The following is a 10,507-nucleotide window of genomic DNA, read 5'->3' on the forward strand; positions in this document are numbered from 1 at the left end:
TCTTAGAGCATCTGTGTGGTCTTTGAGGCTAGTTTCACAGTGAAGAAAAACGTGATAGGAATTGTATCATATGCCTTGTTTTGTACTAGCAGTTGGGCCAGTGTCTGGGGACATAGAAGTAAGGCCGGGCTAGGTTATACTGCATTAGCAAACCCCAGTCACAGTGACTAGAACAGTTAGGTTTCTTCTCTTCAAAGCTGCCTGCTTGGCACAGATCATCAAGAGGCTGTGTGCATTTTACTTACTCTGGGACCCAGGCTCCCAGGGGCCCACCCTCTCTAATGTGCATTGCTGGGTTGGATCAAAAGAAAGCTCCAGAAGGTCTTCCACTTGGGATCATAGTGCACTGGCCAGAACTAGCCAGTGGGGAGGTCCCAGGAGACCTCTAGGGGCTGGGCAGTGGGACCCTTCACCATACCTAGAAGGAAGGAAGCTGGAGCCTTTGGGAACAGCCCTGAAAATTCCACAGGGGCACTGTCTAGGGGTCCTCATGCTAGTGAGCAACACAGACCAGTAAGCGGGAATCACATCTGCTGGGCATCAGTCTGCTGGGGGTTCTATAGGAGCACCTAAAAAGGGCTGACTGACCCAGTCTTCTTGGAGGAGGGGACATGGAGATGGTACACGTTGGCCATGTAAATGGGGGAGAATGGAGATTGGGAGGTAAGGGGAAAAAAAACCAAAAGGGACATTCTGGGCGAAGGCCAGGAGGTAAGCGTGCTGTCTAAGCAGTGGAAAATTGCTGGAGCACCAGGCAGAGGCAGCGTGTCTGGAGCCGAGGCTGCAGCATGGAGGCTCCCAGGCGCGGAGGGTGCTGCCCCAGCAAGAACGAGCAGCTGAGCCTGGGTTTCCACCTTCTGACCTTAGGCTGCCGGAGCAGCATTTTCCCGATGGGTTCCAAGGATCACCTGCATCAGGGACACCTAGGGAGCTTGTTCAACTCCTCGTTCTCAGTACCCCTTAGACCACCCAAATCACAGGGTATATGAGGGCAGGCTCTATAGATAAAATATCCAGGGGATTTTGGCCCTAACTTTGTAATATGATTATTTTCAAACACACACACACACAACTGAAAAACTAGATCATCCAGATACCCACTACCTACATTCAACACTTCCTAACATTTTGCCATATTAGTTTAATGCACGTGTGTGTCTGTGTGTGTGTGTGCACGCATGTGTATTTGGCTGAACCATTCAAGAGTAAATTGCAGAAATCACAGTACTTGACCCTTAAATATCTCAGCTGTGTCTCTTGAGAACAAGTGCTGTCTCCTCCATAACCTCAAGGCCATTATCACATTTGAAAAAATTAACAATTATTTAATAATATTGTTGTATCACCCACATTCATATTTCTCCAACTGTCCTTTTTTAGCTTGCCTCCAACGAGTTGACTCCAGGTGGTTTTTAGGCGAGATGCCTGGAGACTCCCTCTGAGTCAGCCCACTTGTAGGGTGCTGGCTGCCCCCGGTGATGCTCCCTGCAGTGTTCGCGCTTGGAGGAGGACTTCCCGCGGGCTGGGGCAGCAGTATTTCTCTCTGCTGCAGGGCTTCAGACGCAGAGATGGACCAGGGGAGGCCCAGTGAGGAGGGAGAGCCCAGCCCAGCCCTGCCCGGTCTCCAATTAAAGGGTCTGCTAAGGGCAGAGGGGAGGGTGGTGAGGGGACTTGACCATCCCCAGAGCCCCTTGCCTGCCCGGAAGCCTGGTGGTCCTGCAGCTCACCTCTCTCAGAGCACCAAGATGCCATCAGTGGCGAGCAAGGAGCAAGCGATGGGCAGTGGGCTGAGTCAGCAGTGTCCTAGAGCCTGAGAACTGACCCGGAGATGTGATGTTTTGAAGACAGCACATGGCAGTGTGGTGCAGGGCACAGCACTCTCTGCTCCTGGCCACCTGCCAGGCTGCTCTTGGAGGCAGGCAGCAGGAGGAAGGATGACTACTGCCCAGGTGCCCACCCAGGTCTGCCAAGAGCACCGCACACCTTCTCTGCCTTCAAAGAGCTATTAATATCCTAAATTTTAAATTGAGATGTAATTACATGAGAAATAATACCCATGAGATAATGTACAATGAAGGTAGGCCTGCCTTGGGACGGAAGTGCCACTGAGTGGGGCTGAGTTTTCACATATGTACATATGCCCCTTGCCAGACTGGACAGCAAAGCCAGGTGAGGGTAGGGCTCAGCCAGTCATAGGGCCCTCAGGCCGGGGAGAACTTGTAGCCCGTGAGCTGGGGTCCTGGGCTTTGTCTCGCCTCCAGCCTGGCACTTAGGTCCAGTCCCACGACTTCTGTAACAACAGCTCCTCATTCTCTGGGAGCCCCTGTGGTCCTCAACCTCCCGTCCCTTCCATAATCCCTTGTAGTTCTCACTATAAACCTAGGAGGCAGGCAAGGCTGCAGGTACCCTGTGTCGCCTTCTCCTTCCCAGGTTCTCGTGTGTCTTTTCTCCTCTCCTGTGCCCCTTCCTCTTTGTCATATTTTATGAGCTAAATGGAGAAAACACAGTCTCCCAGGGCAAGGATACAGAATTACTTGGGGTTGGAGCTCTCTGGTTTTCCCAGGTTTGGGCCCCCAGACCTTCATCTTCCAGCCTCTCTCCCCAAGTCCCATGTGTGAGTGAACTCAGAAGGGCCCCAGGGCTGAAGACTTCCCCGAGAGAGCCCGTCAGAGACACCTCCACCAGAGGCTTCTGGCTCTGACCTCAGGTGGAGGGGAAAGGTGGGGTGGGGAAGGGGAAGGAAGGAGGGTGAGAAGGTAGACAGAGGGGCCTTAAGAAAGGTTAAGGAGGACGTGTCAGGGAGCTAGTCAACCAGAGCAGATCCCGAAAGAAATCTGGTCCAAGCCACAAATTTAGGCTATGAAAAATGTGGTGTTCAGGAGAGAGGCTGGGTTGGTCCCTTGGACCAACACACCAGGAATGTGGCTCTGTTTTCTACAAGGGTTTAGGCTAGCAGAGGAAGACCAGGAGGGAAGAGGTCCATCTTCAGAAGAGAGGCAGGTTTCGGAGGAAGATCTTGGCTCCCTCAGTCTTTAATTTTCATTTGCCCCTTGGTGACGTGGACCGCCTTCACCTTCATTTCTCTGGGCATTTCCCAGTAATGATAGTGTAGAGATAGGTAACCTGATTCCTGTAGCAGGAAGCATGACAACTTGCCTCTAAGCCACCTTTACACACAGGGCATCATCCTGGCTGTTGCTGTTGTTCAGTCACTAAGACGTGTCCTACTCTTTATGACCCCATGGACTGCAGCACGCCGGGCTTCCTTGTCCATCACTACCTCCTGGAGTTTGCTCAAACTCATGTCCACTGAGTCGGTGATGCCATCTAACCATCTTATCCTCTGTCGTCCCCTTCTCCTCCTGCCTTCAATCCTTCCCAGCATCAGGGTCTTTTCCAATGAGTCAGCTCTTCCTATCAGGTGGCCAAAGTATTGGAGCTTCAGCTTCAGCATCAGTCCTCCCAGTGAATATTCAGAGTTGATTTCCTTTAGGATTGACTGGTTTGATTGATTGTCAATCAATCCTTTGATTGACAAGAGACTCTCAAGAGTCTTCTCCAGCACCATAGTTGGGAAGCATCGATTCTTTGACTCTCATCCTTCTTTATGGTCCAACTTTCGCATCTACATATGACTGCTGGAAAAACCATAGCTTTGACTGGACAGACCTTTGTTGGCAAATTGACATCTCTGCTTTTTAATATGCTGTCTAGGTTTGTCATAGCTTTTCTTCCAAGGAGCAAACATCTTTTAATTTCATGGCTGCAGAGTGATTTCAGAGCCCAAGAAAATAAACTCTGTCACTGTTTCCAATTTTTCCCCATCTATTTGCCATGCAGTGATGGGACCAAATGCCACGATCTTAGTTTTTGGAATCTTGAGTTTTAAGCCAGCTTTTTCACCCCTCTTTCATCTTCATTAAGAGGGACTTTAGTTTCTCTTTGCTTTCTGCCATTAGAGTGGTATCATCTGCGTACCCGAGGTTACTGGTATTTCTCTCACCAAGCTTCCAGCTTGTGCTTCATCCAGCCCAGCATTTGTCATGATGCACTCTGAATAGAAGTTAAATAAGTAGAGTGACAATATACAGCCGTGACGTACTCCTTTCCCAATTTGGAACTAGTTCATTGTTCCATGTCTGGTTCTAACTGTTGCTTCTTGACCCATATACACGTTTCTCAGGAGGCAGATAAGGTGGTCTGGTATTCCCAACTTTTCTACAGTTTTTTGTGATCTACACAGTCAAAGGCTTTAACCTAGTCAATGAAGAAGTAGCTGTTTTTCTGGAACTCCCTTGCTTTTTCTATGCTCCAACAGTTGTTGGACATTTGATCTCAGGTTCCTCTGCTTTTGCTAAATCCAGCTTGTACATCTGAAAGTTCTCCATTCATGTATTATTGAAGCTTAGCTTGAAGGATTTTGAGCCTTACCTTGCTAGCATGTGAAATGAGTGCAATTGTGTGCGTTCTTTGTGCCTTTCTTTGGGATTGGAATGAAAACTGACCTTTTTCAGTTTCCTGTGGCCACTGCTGAGTTTTCCAAATTTGCTGGCATATTGAGTGCAGCACTTTAACAGCACCATCTATCTTTTAGGATTTGAAATAGCTCAACTGGAATTCCATCACTTCCACTAGCTTTGTTCATAGTAATGCTTCCTAACGCCCACTTGACTTCACACTCCAGGATGTCTGGCTCTAGGTGAGTGATCACACCCTCATGGTTATCCAGGTCATTAAGACATTTTTGTATACTTCTGTGTATTCTTGCCACCTCTTCTTAATATCTTCTGCTTCTGTTAGGTCCATACCATTTTTTGTCCTTTATTATGCCCACCTTTGCATCAAATATTCCTTTGGTATCTCTAATTTTCTTCAAGAGATCTCTAGTGTTTCCCATTTATTGTTTTCCTTTATTTCTTTACATTGTTCACTTAAGGCTTTCTTATCTCTCCTTGCTATTCTTTGAAACTCTGCATTCAAATGGGTATATCTTTCCTTTTCTCCTTTGCCTTTCACTTCTCTTCTTTTCTAAGCTATTTGTAAGTCCTCCTCAGACAACTATTTTGCCTTTTTACATTTCTTTTTCTTGGGCATGATTTTGATCACCACCTCCTTTACAATGTCACAAACCTCCATCCATAGTTCTTCAGGTACTCTGTTCAGATCTTATCCTTTGAATCTATTTGTCACTTCCACAGTAAAATCATAAGGGATTTGATTTAGGTCATACCTGATTGGCCTAATGGTTTTATCTACTTTCTTCATTTAAGTCTGAAATTGGCAATCATAGTTCACGATCTGAGCCACAGTCAAATCCTGGTCTTGTTTTTGCTGACTGTGTAGAGCTTCTGCATCTTCAGCTGCAAAGAATATCATCAATCTGATTTCAGTATTGACCATCTGGTGATATCCATGTGTAGAATTGTCTCTTGTGTTGTTAGAAGAAGGTGTTTGTTATGACCACTGTGTTTTCTTGGCAAGGAAACTGTTAGCCTTTGCCCTGCTTCATTTTGCACTCCAAGGCCAAACTTGCCTTTTACTCCAGGTGTCTCTTAACCTCCTACTTTTGCATTCCCGTCCCCTGTGCTGAAAAGGACATATTTTTTTGGTGTTTGTTAATTCCTGAAGTTCTTGTAGGTCTTCACAGAACCATTTAACTTCAGCTTCTTTGGCATTAGTGGTTGGGGCAGACTTGGATTACTATGATGCTGAATGGTTTGCCTTGGAAACGAACCGAGATCATTCTGTCATTTTTGAGATTGCATCCACATACTGAATTTTGGACTCTTGTTGATTGTGCGGCCTACTCCATTTTGTCTAAGAGATTCTTGCCCACAGCAATAGATATAATGATCATCTGAGTTAAATTCACTTGATCTTAGCCAAAAGGCCCTTAGATTTAAGGGACCAGATCTGATAGATAGAGTGCCTGATGAACTATGGAATGAGGTTAGTGACATTGTACAGGAGACAGAGATCAAGACCATCCCCATGGAAAAGAAATGCAAAAAAGCAAAATAGCTGTCTGAGGAGGCCTTACAAATAGCTGTGAAAAGAAGAGAAGCAAAAAGCAAAGGAGAAAAGGAAAGCATCTGAATGCAGAGTTCCAAAGAATAGCAAGAAGAGATAAGAAAGCCTTCTTCAGCGATCAATGCAAAGAAATAGAGGAAAACAACAGAATGGGAAAGACTAGAGATCTCTTCAAGAAAATTAGAGACACCAAGGGAACATTTCACGCAAAGATGGGCTCGATAAAGGATAGAAATGGTATGGACCTAACAGAAGCAGATGATATTAAGAAGAGGTGGCAAGAATACACAGAAGAACTATACAAAAAAGATCTTCACGACCAAGATAATCACGATGGTGTGATCAACATCCTGGAATGTGAAGTCAAGTGGGCCTTAGAAAGCATCACTATGAACAAAGCTTGTGGAGGTGATGGAATTCCAGTTGAGCTATTTCAAATCCTGAAAGATGATGCTGTGAAAGTGCTGCATTCAATATGCCAGCAAATTTGGAAAACTCAGCAGTGGCCACAGGACTGGAAAAGGTCAGTTTTCATTCCAATCCCAAAGAAAGGCAATGCCAAAGAATGCTCAAACTACTGCACAATTGCACTCATCTCACATGGCAATCCACTCCAGTACTATTGCCTGGAAAATCTCATGGACAGAGGAGCATGGTAGGCTACAGTCCATGGGGTTGCAAATAGTCGGACACAACTGAGCGACTTCACTCACTCACACGCTAGTAAAGTAATGCTCAAAATTCTCCAAGCAAGGCTTCAGCAATAGCTAAACTGTGAACTTCCAGACGTTTAAGCTGGTTTTAGAAAAGGCAGAGGAACCAGAGATCAAATTGCCAATATCCACTGGATCATGGAAAAAGCAATAGAGTTCCAGAAAAACATCTATTTCTGCTTTATTGACTATGCCAAAGCCTTTGACTGTGTGGATCACAATAAACTGTGGAAAATTCTGAAAGAGATGGGAATACCAGACCACCTGACCTGCCTCTTGAGAAATCTGTATGCAGGTCAGGAAGCAACAGTTAGAAATGGACATGGAACAACAGACTGGTTCCAAATAGGAAAAGGAGTCCGTCAAGGCTGTATATTGTCACCCTGCTTATTTAACTTCTATGCAGAGTATATCATGACAAATGCTGGACTGGAAGAAGCACAAGCTGGAATCAAGATTGCCGGGAGAAATATCAATCACCTCAGATATGCAGATGACACCACCCTTATGGCAGAAAGTGAAGAGGAACTAAAAGGCCTCTTGATGAATGTGAAAGAGGAGAGTGAAAAAGTTGGCTTAAAGCTCAACATTCAGAAAACGAAGATCATGGCATCCGGTCCCATCACTTCATGGCAAATAGATGGGGAAACAGCGGAAACAGTGTCAGACTTTATTTTGAGGGGCTCCAAAATCACTGCAGATGGTGACTGCAGCCATGAATTTAAAAGACGCTTACTCCTTGGAAGAAAAGTTATGACCAACCTAGATACCATATTCAAAAGCAGAGACATTACTTTGCTGACTAAGGTTCGTCTAGTCAAGGCTATGGTTTTTCCAGTGGTTATGTATGGCTGTGAGAGTTGGACTCTGAAGAAAGCTGAGCACTGAAGAACTGATGCTTTTGAACTGTGGTGTTGGAGAAGACTCTTGAGAGTCCCTTGGACTGCAAGGAGATCCAACCAGTCCGTTCTGAAGGATATCAGCCCTGGGATTTCTTCGGAAGGAATGATGCTGAAGCTGAAACTCCAGTACTTGGGCCACCTCATGCGAAGAGTTGACTCACTGGAAAAGACTCTGATGCTGGGAGGGATTGGGGGCAGGAGGAGAAGGGGACAACAGAGGATGAGATGGCTGGATGGCATCACTGACTCGATGGACGTGAGTCTGAGTGAACTCCAGGAGCTGGTGATGGACAGGGAGGCCTGTCGTGCTGTGATTGATGGGGATGCAAAGTCAGACATGACTGAGCGACTGAACTGAACTGAACTGAGTTAAATTCACCCATTCCCGTCCATTTTAGTTCAGATTTCTAAAATGTCAACGTTCACTCCTGCCATCTCCTGTTGGGAAATCCAAAGTCAAAAGAGCAGGCCTTCCCACCTTACTTTGGCCCATTCAAGAGGAGTCTAAAAGCAATGGAAATGAAAGCTAAGGAAGAACTCCCAGCATTCCGATATAAAGTGATTTCTGGACCTGATGCTCAGGTCACTCTGCCCTCCCTGCAGCTTGGTTCCCTCTCTGAGGCTCTCCCACCCCCACCCAGGAGCTCAGGTGGTGGGAGCCTTTGCACAGTTTCATGTACTTTCTCCGACCCAGGTCACAAACACATTACAGACCTCGGAGCTCTCCCCAACTTTCTTGGGATCATCTGTCTACTCCAATTCTTAAACCCCCAAGTCTTAAGTTCTCTTTGAAACTAGAGCCCTCACCCATTGTGGTAAAATGTCCACCCATTTTCTAATTACACAGTTTTCTTTTTGTGATTTCCAGCTGAAAAGCCTTGCCAACCAACTTGCCAAAAATGAGACATGTACCACATGTAAATTAAATCTGAATCATTTATTTGCAGAATTATACTTAACCAGTTCTCATTTCTTCATGTCTCATCATTATATTAAAAAAAAAACTCATCCTTTGTACAAGCATGTAAAATGTCAACAATAAGTAAATATTACACATTTAATGGCCAAAATAAGCTGTGGTTTTTCAAGGGCACACTAGGCATGTAGGAAGGAAAAAAGTTGAGCACACTTAAGAAGTATTTGCTGCCACTTGAGGGAATTAAGCCACTGGAAGAAAAATAAATCCTAAAAAAAATAAAACTTCAGTGCTCAGGAGATATTACATATGTACATTTAAAAATAAAAGTTTTAATGAAAAACATTCCTTAGTGGATTCACTATCCCAAAACAGAGTCAGTAGTTTTATTTTCAAGTTATTGTCATCAGAAATCAAACCGATTATTTACCACTGAGTCACCGGGGAAACCCTATCTAGACTGGAGGAAACGTCAAGCACAGCCTCTACAGGACACCTAATGCCTCTATCATGCCAGAGGGTCAGTCATCATGGACCAGGATCATCACAGGCCAGAACAAGGTCAGTATTAGCACCTGGCTAGAAGGCAAGAACTTTATCCAGCACATGCCAGATACAAATGGAAGATCACAGGAAGAGATGTTTTCTTTTTTAAGCAACACACTTACTTTGCCCATTATACTCTCCATTTTGCTTAATTAGACAAAGTTAACTGGCATCTGGTCCCATCGCTTCATGGGAAATAGATGGGAAACTGTGGAAACAGTGTCAGACTTTATTTTTGGGGGCTCCAAAATCACTGCAGATGGTGACTGCAGCCATGAAATTAAAAGACGCTTACACCTTGGAAGAAAAGTTATGAGCAACCTAGATAGCATATTCAAAAGCAGAGACATTACTTCGCCAACAAAGGACCGTCTAGTCAAGGCTATGGTTTTTCCAGTGGTCATGTATGGATGTGAGAGTTGGACTGTGAAGAAAGCTGAGTGCTGAAGAATTGATGCTTTTGAACTGTGGTGTTGGAGAAGACTCTTGAGAGTCCCTTGGACTGCAAGGAGATCCAACCAGTCCATTCTAAAGATCAGTCCTGGGATTTCTTTGGAAGGAATGATGCTGAAGCTGAAACTCCAGTACTTTGGCTACCTTATGCGAAGAGTTGACTCATTGGAAAAGACTCTGATGCTGGGAGGGATTGGGGGCAGGAGGAGAAGGGGACAACAGAGGATGAGATGGCTGGATGGCATCACCGACTAGAGGGATATGAGTTTGAGTGAACTCCGGGAGATGGTGATGGACAGGGAGGCCTAGCATGCTACAATTCATGGGGTCGCAAAGAGTCAGACACGACTGAGCGACTGAACTGAACTGAGCAGAATAGTTTTCAGTTCTAAGTTAAATTACATTAATAGTATCTCAAAATAAGCTGTAACAGTCCGAAAAGCAGGAAATAGTTTTGAAGGATAAGTGCAAAGCACCTTATTGTCAGACGTATCATGCAGGCTGGTGATGAGACCAGTCTTTAGCAGCAACTGATGATAAACCAAGCTCTGGAGCTTGACTCACCGATGACTGAATGTGCCAACCAGAGGGCCAGCTGCTGAGCCAATGCTGCCCACGTGTCCAGGAGAGCGAGAGGTGCTGCTGGATGCACACTAGTGTCAGGCCAACCTCCAAGGCAGATGCCAGTCTGAGGGCACAAAACCTGAGGCCGCACACACTACTGCAGGTGGTGCCAGCTTATGCATGTGCTCTGGGCACCTCATTTGTCTCACCTGAGTCCCGCCCCTGCTATTCCTGGGCATGCATGCTCAGTCACTCAGTCGTGTCTGACCCCTTGTAACCCCATGGACTGTAGCCCTCCAGGTTCCTCTGTCCATGGAATTCTCCAGGCAAGAAGACTGGAGTGGACTGCCATTTCCTCCTCCAGGGGACCTTCCGAACCCAGG

Source organism: Capricornis sumatraensis, chromosome 21 (genome assembly GCF_032405125.1).
Source record: "Capricornis sumatraensis isolate serow.1 chromosome 21, serow.2, whole genome shotgun sequence".
In the NCBI taxonomy this organism is placed as follows: Eukaryota; Metazoa; Chordata; class Mammalia; order Artiodactyla; family Bovidae; genus Capricornis; species Capricornis sumatraensis.